Source organism: Carya illinoinensis, chromosome 15 (assembly GCF_018687715.1).
Source record: "Carya illinoinensis cultivar Pawnee chromosome 15, C.illinoinensisPawnee_v1, whole genome shotgun sequence".
Classification (NCBI taxonomy): Eukaryota; Viridiplantae; Streptophyta; class Magnoliopsida; order Fagales; family Juglandaceae; genus Carya; species Carya illinoinensis.
The window spans coordinates 4,266,176-4,278,630 of NC_056766.1; the positions used below are offsets into that span (position 1 = coordinate 4,266,176).

Here is a 12,455-nt window from a genome sequence, read left to right on the forward strand (position 1 = left end):
AACAAGAAACAAAACTGTCATCTCGCCTCCCTCCCATTACCGACCACCATTTCCAACACAATCTACAAAACCCCATTACCCAACAGACACTTGTTTCTTCTCTCTCTTTCCCTCTCCATCTAGCTACATCTCCTTTGTTTGATGGCGTGATCCCCAGAAACCCAGATTCCATACCTATATTGGTTGTCCCTTTTGCATTATCAATATAGAGAAAAGCTCTGTCCTTTCACAAAGAATAGTCGCAAAGCTTCTTCTGAGCCCCAAAAAAACCTTAATTTACACTTGAGTATTTGCCAAAGTTTGCTGATTTCCTTTCCACTTTCTCTGTGTCCCTGCATTATTATTACAAACACAATCTAGGTGGTCTTGCTCAAAACCCCATTAGTGTAAACCTCATCATCCATCTCCGTCCAAAATACCCCATTCCAAGACCTCCCAAGTCATCCCCTACACCCAGACAAAAACACTTCATAACCACACTCATGGAGGCCACCACGCTTCGCTCTCCTTTGTTCAAAGAGGCCAGACGCCTACCTCGTTTCCAACCTCAAGTCCTGTAGAAAGAAAGCTATGCAACTTAATGCTATCATAGTGGAGACAACCTAATCCACAGTCAATTGCTTATAATTCAAAATTATTCAATCATTTTACTCATTTTTTTACTATAATCAAGCGTTAATTTGAAACACTCAAACTAAGAACAAAAAAGGCCTAATTTTGTTTAAAGCTTACTGCTAGGCTTAAGAATAATTATATTTTAAAGGTTTTTGCACAAGGCACCATCCACGTATTATAATTTGATTTGAAAAAAAATTAAAATTTAATCTTACAAATCAAATTATATAATCAAATTATGTAACATGGATGATATGTGGTGTAAAAACCTTCAGATAACACTACTCTAAACATAATGGCTTTAGTCGTGTCTCAAGAGGCGGCCGTGCATAATATATTACATCCTGTGTTGCTCCACGTCCAAATAAAACAATCACTAATTCCTTTTACTTACTTTGGAATGCCAATATTCATTTATTTTTTGCTTGAATAATTATTTATTTTTAATAGATCACACCCTTCCTTAATTAATATTGTAAGTCCAACAAGGACAACTATATATATCTTATCTTCCTATTTTTAGTAAGTGTTAACGATTTTTTCGTTTTTTCCTGTTGGACCATGATTGGGTCACTTATTAATTACATCAATATTTCTTTATACTCTAATACTTAAAATTTTGGATAAAATTTTTAGAAATCTTACAAGCCATACAAGTACTAGTGGAAGACTTGTTTTACAAGTCATTCCATGATTGAGCTAGCTCTTAAATCGTTGTTGTGGGAATCTTTGCTTTGCAAGTGATAAAGATGAATGTGTCAGTAATTTGATGACTTGATGGCATATATCCTCATTTTTTCAATAAAAAAAACCTAGATTAGAACTCCCATTTCCTTATTAAAAATAAAAAAATGAATGATGTCATTTATTTTTTGTTCGTCGTTTAGCTACTTTTGCTCATGACCTGTAAGATCAAAATTATTTGCGTTTTATCACCTCATGTGTTTCATCCTTTTTTTTTTTTTTTCCTCGTTTGACTACTTCAACAAATATTTGTTTTGTATATTTTTGGGCTGGAATCCGAGTGGGCTTGGGCCCAAAAATGAAGGAAATCCAACCGTAATAAGCCCAAACTAAAATATAAGGATCTAAGAAATAAAAATACACAATAAAAATAAATAATAAGGCAATTAAAAACCACTACAACTCTATATTAATAAAATAAAATATTTAAAACCTAATAATGAAATAATCTTCTCGATATATCGGTCAATCGACTCGAGTATATAATATTCATGCTCTATTGGAATATTAAAAAATAATAAACCCTTAAATAAAGGCAATTACTTACCTAATTAGGTTCTACTTCTATGCAAAACCAAAATAAAATTTTCGTTAAAGAAGTCTAAAATTTAAACCGTACGTAGTACCATATTAATACTAATGCAATATTGTATTTGAAACTATTAAAAGAGGTGTCTAGCTTAGATTTAACCGTCAGTACTATTGTAAAACTCACATTTTTTTTTTTTGTTAATCTTAACGGTTGAAATTTGATAGGAGTACCATATGTCCGTTTTTTATAATTAAAGGCTATATTTTTTAATTTTGATAATTTGATATATAAAGGATATAATTCGATAAAACACTCCATGTTTTATATATATGTAAATATAAAATATTTGAGATGTAAGTTTTACCATGTTTTTCTTTATAAATGACATCTAAATCTTCAGATGTATAGAGTTTTCCTCAACCGTATATAAGTAGATCAACAGAAGTAAACACTATTTTTGTTTTAAAGGAAAAAAAGAAGCCAGCTTTTATTTCATTACCTTAACTTCTTTAAATTGGTTCCAGTTTTGGTGTTGAGTAATGATATACACAACACATTTTCACAATACATTTTATAATAATATTGTAAGTTGAGGGTATTTTTATAAAATAATATTATTTTTATAAGATCTTTTACAAAAATACCCCTCATTTAACACATTGTTGTCATATCTAGGAAACTGTTGTGTAAATCATTTTCCTTTGGTATTTGCATCATGTAGACTTACTTTCTAGTCGTGATGGGACATTTAGGGAATCATCATTGATGTTTTGGGGAATCGTCAGAGCTTCTCTGTCTCTCTTCCACTATCCCTGCCTCAAACACCCTCTCCAGCCATCTCTTCCCCCTTGTTGTGAGCTATTGTTGTGCTCTGTCCCCCGGCCCTCCTAAAGTCACTGTCGTAAGTGATATTTTTGCTGATATATCTTTACACAACGGTAATAGAACGCCACTAAATCCTATCTACTTTATCAAATTTGATGTAAACGTAGATAAATGTGTATTTTGTATATTTTGAAATGGCATCATTAATCATGTTTATAATTGGCAAAGCTTATAATTGGCAAAGCAAGAGATTTCTACAACAATAATTTAAGATCTAGCCCAATCATGGAATGACTCGCTCATAAAACAAGTCTCCCACTAGCACTTTTATGGTCTTTAAGATTTCTAAAATTTTTATCCAAAATTTAAGTGTTAGAGTATAAGGAGATTGTACAGATGTAATTAGTGAGCCAATGATCCAACTGGAAAGAACGAAAAAACCTTTATCAATGACTACAATCTCTCTTACATATATCAAACAGCATCAAAGAAAATTCTTGTGGTTTATAATGATTTTAAGCAATGTAAACCATAATATTGACTGATTTTTAAGAATATAAACCAGAGATAATTCAAAAAGTTGAAGGAAGTGGCTAATTATTATACCAAGATGTTACTGCTCAAGGGTGAAATTAGGTAAGGATCAAAGTCCATAGACCTATAAACTATGAAGGAAGCCATGATCATAGTCCATTATGATGGGGAATCTTTTGCTTTCTCGTTTGCTTTCTCGTTTATATATTGTTTTGCTTGCCTTTTGTCGGATCAAAGTAATTTGCGTTTTCCACTTGGGTTCCCATTTGCAATTTCAAAACTTCAGAAGGCATCGATCCCAACACTAATCCTCGTATTTTTATTACAGATGGTGGAATTAATTAACTTCCAGATACGTACAGATCATGCATGACTCCTCAACAATCCATCAAAGTCTACGGTTGACTGTCCCCTGAATGGTTTTTAAGATTTCTAACATTTTTATCCAAAATTTAAGTATTAGAGTATAACGAGATTGTATAGATGTAATCAATAAGCCAATGATCCAACTGAAAAAAATGAAAAAATCTTTATCAATGATTATAATCTCTCTTCCATATATCAGACAGCATCTAAGAAAATACTAATTATAGACTATTATTGTAGGAATTCTAGGGTGGTGAATGAACTAAATTCTTGTGGCTTATAATGATTTTAAGCAATTTAAACCACAATATTGACTGATTCTTTAGAATATAAACCAGAGATAATTCAAGAAGTTGAAGGAAGTGGCTAATTAATATTCCAAAGACTTTGCTCAAGGGTGAAATTAGGTACGGATCAAAGTCCATAGACCTATAAACTATGAAGGAAGTCTTGATCATAGTCCATTATATATGATGGGAAATCTTTTGCTTAATTATTTAAAGTTATATGACTTTGATCATTCCTAGTTGTGATGCCCCCAACTCTCATGTACATACACGTGAAAATCGAGGTGTGGAGATGATGAAACTAGTAGTGCTTCCTTTAAATTTGCATTTATGCTAAAGTAGTTTGTCGATGATGATCATTTGCTTTCTTCTTTATATATTGTTTTGCTTGCTTTTTGTCGGATCAAAGTAATTTGCATTGTCCTGGTAAGTTCCCATTTGCTGTTTCGAAAGTTCAGAAGGCATCGATCCACACACTAATCCACGTATTTTATTACAGAGGGTGGAATTAATTAATTTTCCATTGTCCAGGTGATCTAGATCATCCATGACTCCTTAACAATGCATCCAAATCAATGTCGACTAATCTTTCAAACACAAAGAATTATGGTGAAAGCTAGACTTCCACAATAATGAACTAATCTCACAAAAAAATGATTGTTATAAGTACATGAGATACTATTGATGCAGAGAGTAGAGACCATATGCATTATGCATGCATACATGCACGTGAAGCTCTCATAGGCAAAGCACATGTCATAGGGAACAAGCTGGATGGGTCATGATCATGAATATTAATGGTGGCTCGCGCGTATCCATCAAACCTATATATAGTTGCTAAATCGTTGCCAAAACAGGAATTCACAATATCATAGGAAACAAGCTGGATGGTTACAATGACCTCCATTGACTTGTGCTAAGGAAGAGGACAAGTCAGCAGCCACACAAAAAGGCATGGCAGCGTGCAAAGGAGAGGTACCAATCCAGTCAGCACTACACACAAAGCCAAGCACAGCAGAACAATGGAGAAACCTCTAAAAACATGAATTCCTCTATGGTGGGACAGGTGTCAATAAATCCTGCAATCTTGTAAAACCGTTAGTCTCTTTCTTTATCTATATATACATGTAAATGGGCACTGAAATCTGAATAGAAAACAGAGTATATGAAAATACAATTTCCTTTACACATTCTGTCGAGCAGCCATTGTGCACTCTGGGTTTCTTGATTGAATAACATGGAAAAGAACTAAGCCCAGACTTGCAAAAAGCTAGAAGAAACAATAGACGACAAAGCAAATGATTCAAGAAAAGGTGTCGTATACAAAGCCAAAAGAAGGAAAGAAGAAAATTTTATAATTTTGGATAAGGAAAAGATTCCCCATCATGATGGACTCACATAGAAAAACTGCACTGAAACCGGAAATTGCATGCATGATAGGAACACAGACTTCCATATTTGCCAATAGCCATAATTATAAGCTGCCCCCACTACTTTTCCTTCATTAATTTACCATAGGCTTCTCGAGAACTTTAAATATTCCATTCTCCTCTGAATTAAAGAAAGAAATACAGAGCTTTATTTATCGATTTAGTGAATATTCCATTAGCCCCCATTTAGTGACCCTAAAAAACAGATGTTTATCTGGAGAATCAAAGTATGTGCCATCAATCCATCCTGACCTGCCTACAGCATGCCTGTCATGATCAGATGAAATTATTCATATGAGAGTAAGTTGTGAAAGAAAATTTATGCCAGTTTTGATCGTGTAATTGGATGCATATGATATTAGTAAGAAATATGTTTTTATGAAGTCTAAATGATAGCTTTGAAAAATATTGGAACTGTTTTAAATTTGACTAAGGTTAAGTTTGGATAATGAGTTGAGATAAGATAAAAGTTGAAAGTTAAATAAAATATTATTTTTAATAAAAAATGAAAGTCGTGAGTGTGCAAGTGCCGTACAATCACTTTAAAAAAAGGTGAATAAATACGAGATCCACATGAAAAAGTTTAATTTTTTAATAATAGATTTCATTTTTTAAATTTATATACGTTAGTATGAGACACGACTCATGTATATTTTAATTTATATATTTTTAATTTACATACGTCTTGGATGGGGCCTCATATTTGTGATTATAATCTATAATAGTTTTCTGAAATAAAATTAATATAATTAATAGATGTGTATTTATAAAACATTTTAATCAGTCGTATTTCTAGTATAGTACTCAAGTCTCCTAACTAAAAATACGTCTTGGATGGGCCTCATATTTACACATCGTTTCTTCACTGTCCTTTTTTAGTTTTTACGCTTCTTTAGGAAAACAAGGTTATTTTTTCTTCTTGATTTTGTTGCCTCTTTTTTCGGTGTCATCATGCGGCTATTTTTGTATTTCTAATTTTGAACGTTGGTCAATTTGTCTTCTAAATTTCGTTACGGTTTATACAAACCCTCACTAAAATTTATATTTGGTGACGGTTTACTGGCCGTTTTAAAATCTAAACCGATACAAAAAGTCAAATATATTATAGTACATATATGTAAGTAACGCACTGAAAAATAATATATATACACACTTGTGAGAACCAATTCTATATCTAAACTCTAATTCTTTTTCTTCTAGGAAAGAGAAAATAATTAGATTTTTTCTTGATTCCATTCTACTTATGTAATGGAGGTTTTAATTATTATTCTACTTTTCCATGTTTCAACATATATGTTTGGATAAAAAAATAATTCTTTTTCCTAGAAAGTAGAAATTTTTCATATTGAAACATTAAGATACACATAATTTACCAAAAAATAATTCACGAATAAAAACTTATGACATACATTTACACGAATACTCAAAAAGCACACAACCAATTAGATACATGACCGAATTGCTCATTGATACAAAAGCACACCAATACAAAAGCACGCAATATAGCAAAGCACACGAGTTAACAATACTGTAGCCTACAGAATGATCTGTTAACATCCTAACTTGCAAGGATCGAGACCAAAATCTCCATTTAGTCGATGGGCATATTTGAATCCAATCCAAGCAATGGAGCTAGGCCAGCTTATGGAAAGTAGGCGATAGACTCAAGATAGAAGCACCTACTAATTGTTGTAGGCGATGACAGCACAAAAAAGATGATCTAGAAAAGCTGGAAGGATTTGGAAAGAGAAAGATAGAAAGAAATAGAGATTTGAAGGAAGATGCTAGCAGCTTATTGGTGGTGAGAGTAAGAAAACATGGTGGGGAGTGAGGGGCAGAGAAATACACTTGCAATGGATAGTAGCAATATTAGATCATCCTGACAGTCAAAGATTGAGCCTGTGTTAACCCCTAAGGATTATGGATTATCTGCCATCATCTATTGGTTTTAGTGTTTCATTTCCCATGCTGTCAATGGTGCCTGCCGAACAATAGCCAGTGCTAACATCAATACTTGAGGATTGCATGGACGTACTAACTAAGCAGTTGATCACTCTCTTCTATGTTGTGATTAGCTTTTTTCCTTGATTACCTTTCCTTAATTCTCAATCCATCTAGCTCCACTGCCACTTCCTTCATGGTAGGCCTATCGTCTCCTTTAACACTAAGGCTTCTTTTTACAACATCAGCAACTTTTTTTAGTTCTTCAGCATTACTCCCATAGTAGATGTGATCATCAAGAATTTCCAATAGGCGATCCTGTTCTACCATAGAAACAAAGTATGTCGCCAAATTTCTCTCACTTTCAGGCCTAAGGAAACAAATTACTTTCTTACCTGTTAATAACTCTGCTAAAACAGCACCAAAACTATAGACATCACTTTTTTCTGTTAGATGACTAGTACGATAGTATTCTGGATCCAAGTACCCATGTGTTCCTTGCACCAACGTAGTTAAATGTGCTCGATCCAAAGGAATGAGTCTTGAAGCTCCAAAGTCTGATACTTTTGCTGTGTGGTTATCATCCAAAAGTATATTTGCAGTTTTCACGTCTCTATGTATAATTGACATAGAAGCTTCACAATGTAAGTATGCAAGAGCTCCTGCAGTTTCTGTAGCTATCTTCAAACGCTTGTCCCATGAAAGTAAGAACGACCGGTTTTTATCATGAATATAGTCATAAAGTGTCCCATTTGTGATGAACTCATAGACTAGTAAGGGAACTTCTGTTTCCAAGCAACAACCTAACAATTTGACAACATTCCGGTGGTTGATTTGAGTAACCACAATTACCTCGTTTATGAATTGCTCTATCTGACTTTGATCACTAATTTTGGACTTTTTAATAGCAACCACTTTGTTATTTGGCAACACTCCTTTGTAAACAGTTCCATAGCCTCCTTGACCAAGGATTTTACTTTTGTCGTAATTATCCGTTGCCTTTTTAAGTTCTTCTACACTATAGATTTTTGTTGTATCCATAGATCCTGTGCAATTTTGGAGTCGTTGTTGTAACATTAAGCCACCATTTTGCTTGAACCACTTCTCTTTGAGTTTAACGAGTTTTCTTTTCTTGAGTCCCCAATATACCCAGGAGGTTCCCACAAGGAGCACTAAGAGGCTTATGCTGACACCTGTATTTGCATATTCAAAGTTATAACATGCATTTCGGCCAATTAGACAGTTTTGTATCTCTATCGAGAAGGTTACGAACCTAATACATATTATATTAAGATGATTAGTCAACCAAGATTTAAAATACAATGTTTGTCAAGCAAATGATCTACTGGAAAGTATATAATTAGTGAGTCCTTAATGTAGTTTCCAAAGTAGAAATCAGTGAGGTTGGGAAATAAAATTAATTCTTATAAATGTACGTACCCAATGCAATGCTGATGATCTTATTATTAGATTGGCCAAGTACTATAGGCCTGCAATCTGTTCCGTCTTTCCTCCCATCGCCTTCGTATCCCTCGAGACAAGTACATGTCTAATTTCCAATAGTGTTGGTGCATGTTGCGTTAGCATTGCAAGGCTTCCGAAGGCCCTTGCACTCATCAATATCTGAAACACGTACAGTAAATATATATATAGCCGGCAGTCACAAGAAATTTCAATGTTTCCATACAAACTTAAAAAATAGATAAAAAATTATGGGGATGTTAAACCACTTTGTTGTATCAATAAATATGATTAGGAATAATAAGACTTAGATAAAGGATAGCATCAATCTAGAGCAAATAACGGCCATTTGGCAAGCTAAACTAAGCAAATAGAAAAATAATAGTTACAGCTATGAGTACGCATGTCGACAAGTACGTGTGTAATTTCCATCAGTGTTGTTGCATGTTGCATTACCATTGCAGGGTTTCCAAAGCTCGCACTCATTAATATCTGAAGCACAACGCATGAACACAGCTGCAGTCCGTCACAGGAATATTATATATATATATATACACGTCTTTGTGAGAAATAGTCATTTTAGTTGTAAAATATTGGTCATAAATATCCATTTTTCTTATAGTGATATTTTAATTTTATAATATATTTTTTCAATGTTTTTCTCGCATTTTTCAAAATCTAATAACACATCTTTATTCAAACTATTTAACTACCATCACAAATTGATGAGTGAATTAAAGTGGGGAAATAAGGCTTAGGGACGCACATAAAAAATCTACTTTTTAATTATGAACCTATTATTTTTTTAAAATCATACGCTGGTCTTGCAAGTTTCATAACTGTATTTTATGTAAATTACCATCTTTTTTTGCTTTTAAGAAGTGGACCGGTTCCCTTGATGACCAAAATTAAGGGGAAAATAAAGCTTAGCTAGATAACCTTGGCAACTGTCAGGGAGGTATGGGTTCCCTTGATAACCATTGGAGCAATTGCAACGATACCCAGGGCCGTTGCGGGAATTGTAACAATAACTGTGTGGTGCCTTACACGCGTAGCTATCATTGTTTTTCTCAGCTTCTTTGCATGTCTCATTTCCAACTGCCCAATCAAGCACCAGGGGTACAGTCGTTCTGTTCTCTAAATCTTGGAAATCCGAGGATGAAAAGTTGTATGCTTTTTCGTCCACTATAAAGCCGTAAGCACATTCACCCATGCCAATAGTTGAAGATTAAATTCGGTCGCTCCTTTTGGGATAGAAGTCTGACAACAGCCAATCCCAGAGCATGACCCGTTAACCACATCATTGGCATTGTCGTTACAAAGTGATAAGCATCCAGTAGTGAAGCCCTCCTGTTCCACAAAACCTCGAATATACGAATAAACGCCACAACCCACGGCAGTGATCTTATTCCTGTTATTTGAGATGCGAAAATTTGACAGCTTGAACAAGGCAGAGTTGCCACTGTAGTTTATACTAAAAGCTTGTTTGGTACCGGCTTTTTGTGTCGGCAGGCTGGTTGGTTTGTTGTTGTGGTTGAAGGATTTACAAAGATTGGCTACGGGGTTCGAGACTCGCAGTTCACCATCCGGTACTGATATGTTCTCAACAAACATATCAGGGCCCAGAGATGGTTTTGGAGGATTGAATGTGCTGTTACAAGTTATGAGAAATGTTGAGTCAAGGTAACAGCCGTCGCTTGTTCCAAATGGGTAGGGGATTTCAACTAGTCCACATCTACGCTTACACAGTGAATTGGGTTTAGATGCTGCTGATGCTACTAAAATCAACACGATCAGTACCCCAAGTGCTAGCAGAGGTTGCAAAAGCTTTCCATTGAAGGCCATGGTTTTCCTGGAATTCCCTTGCTTTCTTAAAAATTAATATTTCCTTGTGCTGCAGGCAGCGCCGAATAATTAGAAAAAATACAGGCGGCTTGGAGTCGAGCAAAAAAGAAAAGGGAAAAAAAAGAAAGGCCAAAAGATAGAGGTATAGAAATACTTTACCCACAAAGTATTTTGTAGCAACAACCAACAACAAACAACCTTGCACCTTTAAGAATTATAGATATGGTGTTGACAACAAGCAGTGCGAGTTCATGTAGAAGAGAGGAACAATGAAAACAGGCAGTCGTCGCTGCAGACTAACTACATAAACATGCAAATATCATCAGGCCAGACTATTACTCTGTCTCGGAACTTTGACATACGGCTTCAATTAGCATCAAGTCCCGTGGTCTCTACTCGTCGCATCAGTATTATGATTATCTCCTACATAAACATGCACATATGATAGACATTTTCATGAAAAAAAAGCATGCAGCTCGAGTTTTAGAAGAGAAAAACAATGAAAAACAAGCAGTCGTATGTCATAGGACTTATGATATAGAGGTTGTACATATATACAACAAACACAGAGAAATAGACCTGGCAAATATTACAAGGGACAGTGTTCTTAAATTGATATATTAAACTTTAGATTATATGTCTGATCCTTCATTTTCAGGAAAGTAAAACGAATTCTTTTTCTCACGAGCACTAAAAGAGGATTAATTGCATGAGAAGATCATAACTCCTCATATATATATATATATATATAGCAGGTCTATATATGATCCTCACCTCTCTCGCGCTCTTGAGCACCTAGCTAGCCTCTTTGGAATATTATCAGCCACTTCCTTCAGCTGCCACGCTTTCTCTTTATCTTTCGCTCTACGTCCTTCAAGAACTTTAAACAACGTATTATCCATTTATAAACAAGGCAGACTAGCTTATTAACAAATAGATTATATTTTTCCTCCAGCCAATTTACAACTTCTTTTTCTTTTCTTTTTTTGCCCTTTAGTGGCCGTAGGGCCCGACCATCGAATTTTAACAAATAGATTATATTTTTCAGATCATTTTAAGATGCAATATTATATTCGGTTTTGATAATTTATATGGGATAGGAAAAACCTTCTAGCATGCATTATATAAAAGTGTCATGTAGACGTACGTAGTACTTCGAGAGTGCAGATAACTGGTAGTTAAACGGTGTTCGACCTGTACGGAACTTAATTCCACCCTTTGCACTTTGCAGTAATTTTCTTCCTGTAATAGCTATGGGTCGAACGGCCTTCCGAAATGTAGCGGTAAAGTCACTTTTATGGACTTTTATGGGTCAAAAATGGTAGCTAGTTGAGCTTGCATTCACATTTGCTTCCGCCATCTTCCACTTGCTTCCACTATCTTCCACCGCCACCTTTATGGGTCAAAACTGGTGGCTAGTTGACAACCTACATCAAACTTGCGTTCACATTTGTTTCCGCCATCTTCCAGTTGCTTCCGCCATCTTCCACCTCCTTTAACTCCTATAAATACATGTTTTTGCTTTAAGAAACCTATCCCATTTTGAAAGAAAAATTTAGAGAAAGAGAGAGAGTTTTAGAGAGAAAAATAGTGAGATTTCTCCTATATATTGTCTCTCCTTTTATAAGAAAGAGTGAGTTTTCTCCTTTTATAAGAGAGTGTATTGTCAATTGTGCTCTCCTTATTCAAGAGAGAAATTCTTGTAATCCTTTTGCTATAAGTGAAATTCTTCTACAATTGGAATTCCTTATTCTTTCTCATTTCTACTTTCTCATTTCTACTTCAGTTGTAATTGTATGCCCCGTACCACAACCTCCTAACAGTGGTATCAGAGCATCAGGTTTATAGCCAGTTTTCGTGCTACAGTTAGATCCA

General features: G+C 34.6%; 1 pseudogene; it reads right to left on the reverse strand.

Moving 5' to 3' along the window:
* Positions 1-7,161: 7,161 nt before the first annotated feature.
* LOC122296132 lies at positions 7,162-11,480 on the reverse strand (annotated as a pseudogene).
* Positions 11,481-12,455: the final 975 nt, after the last annotated feature.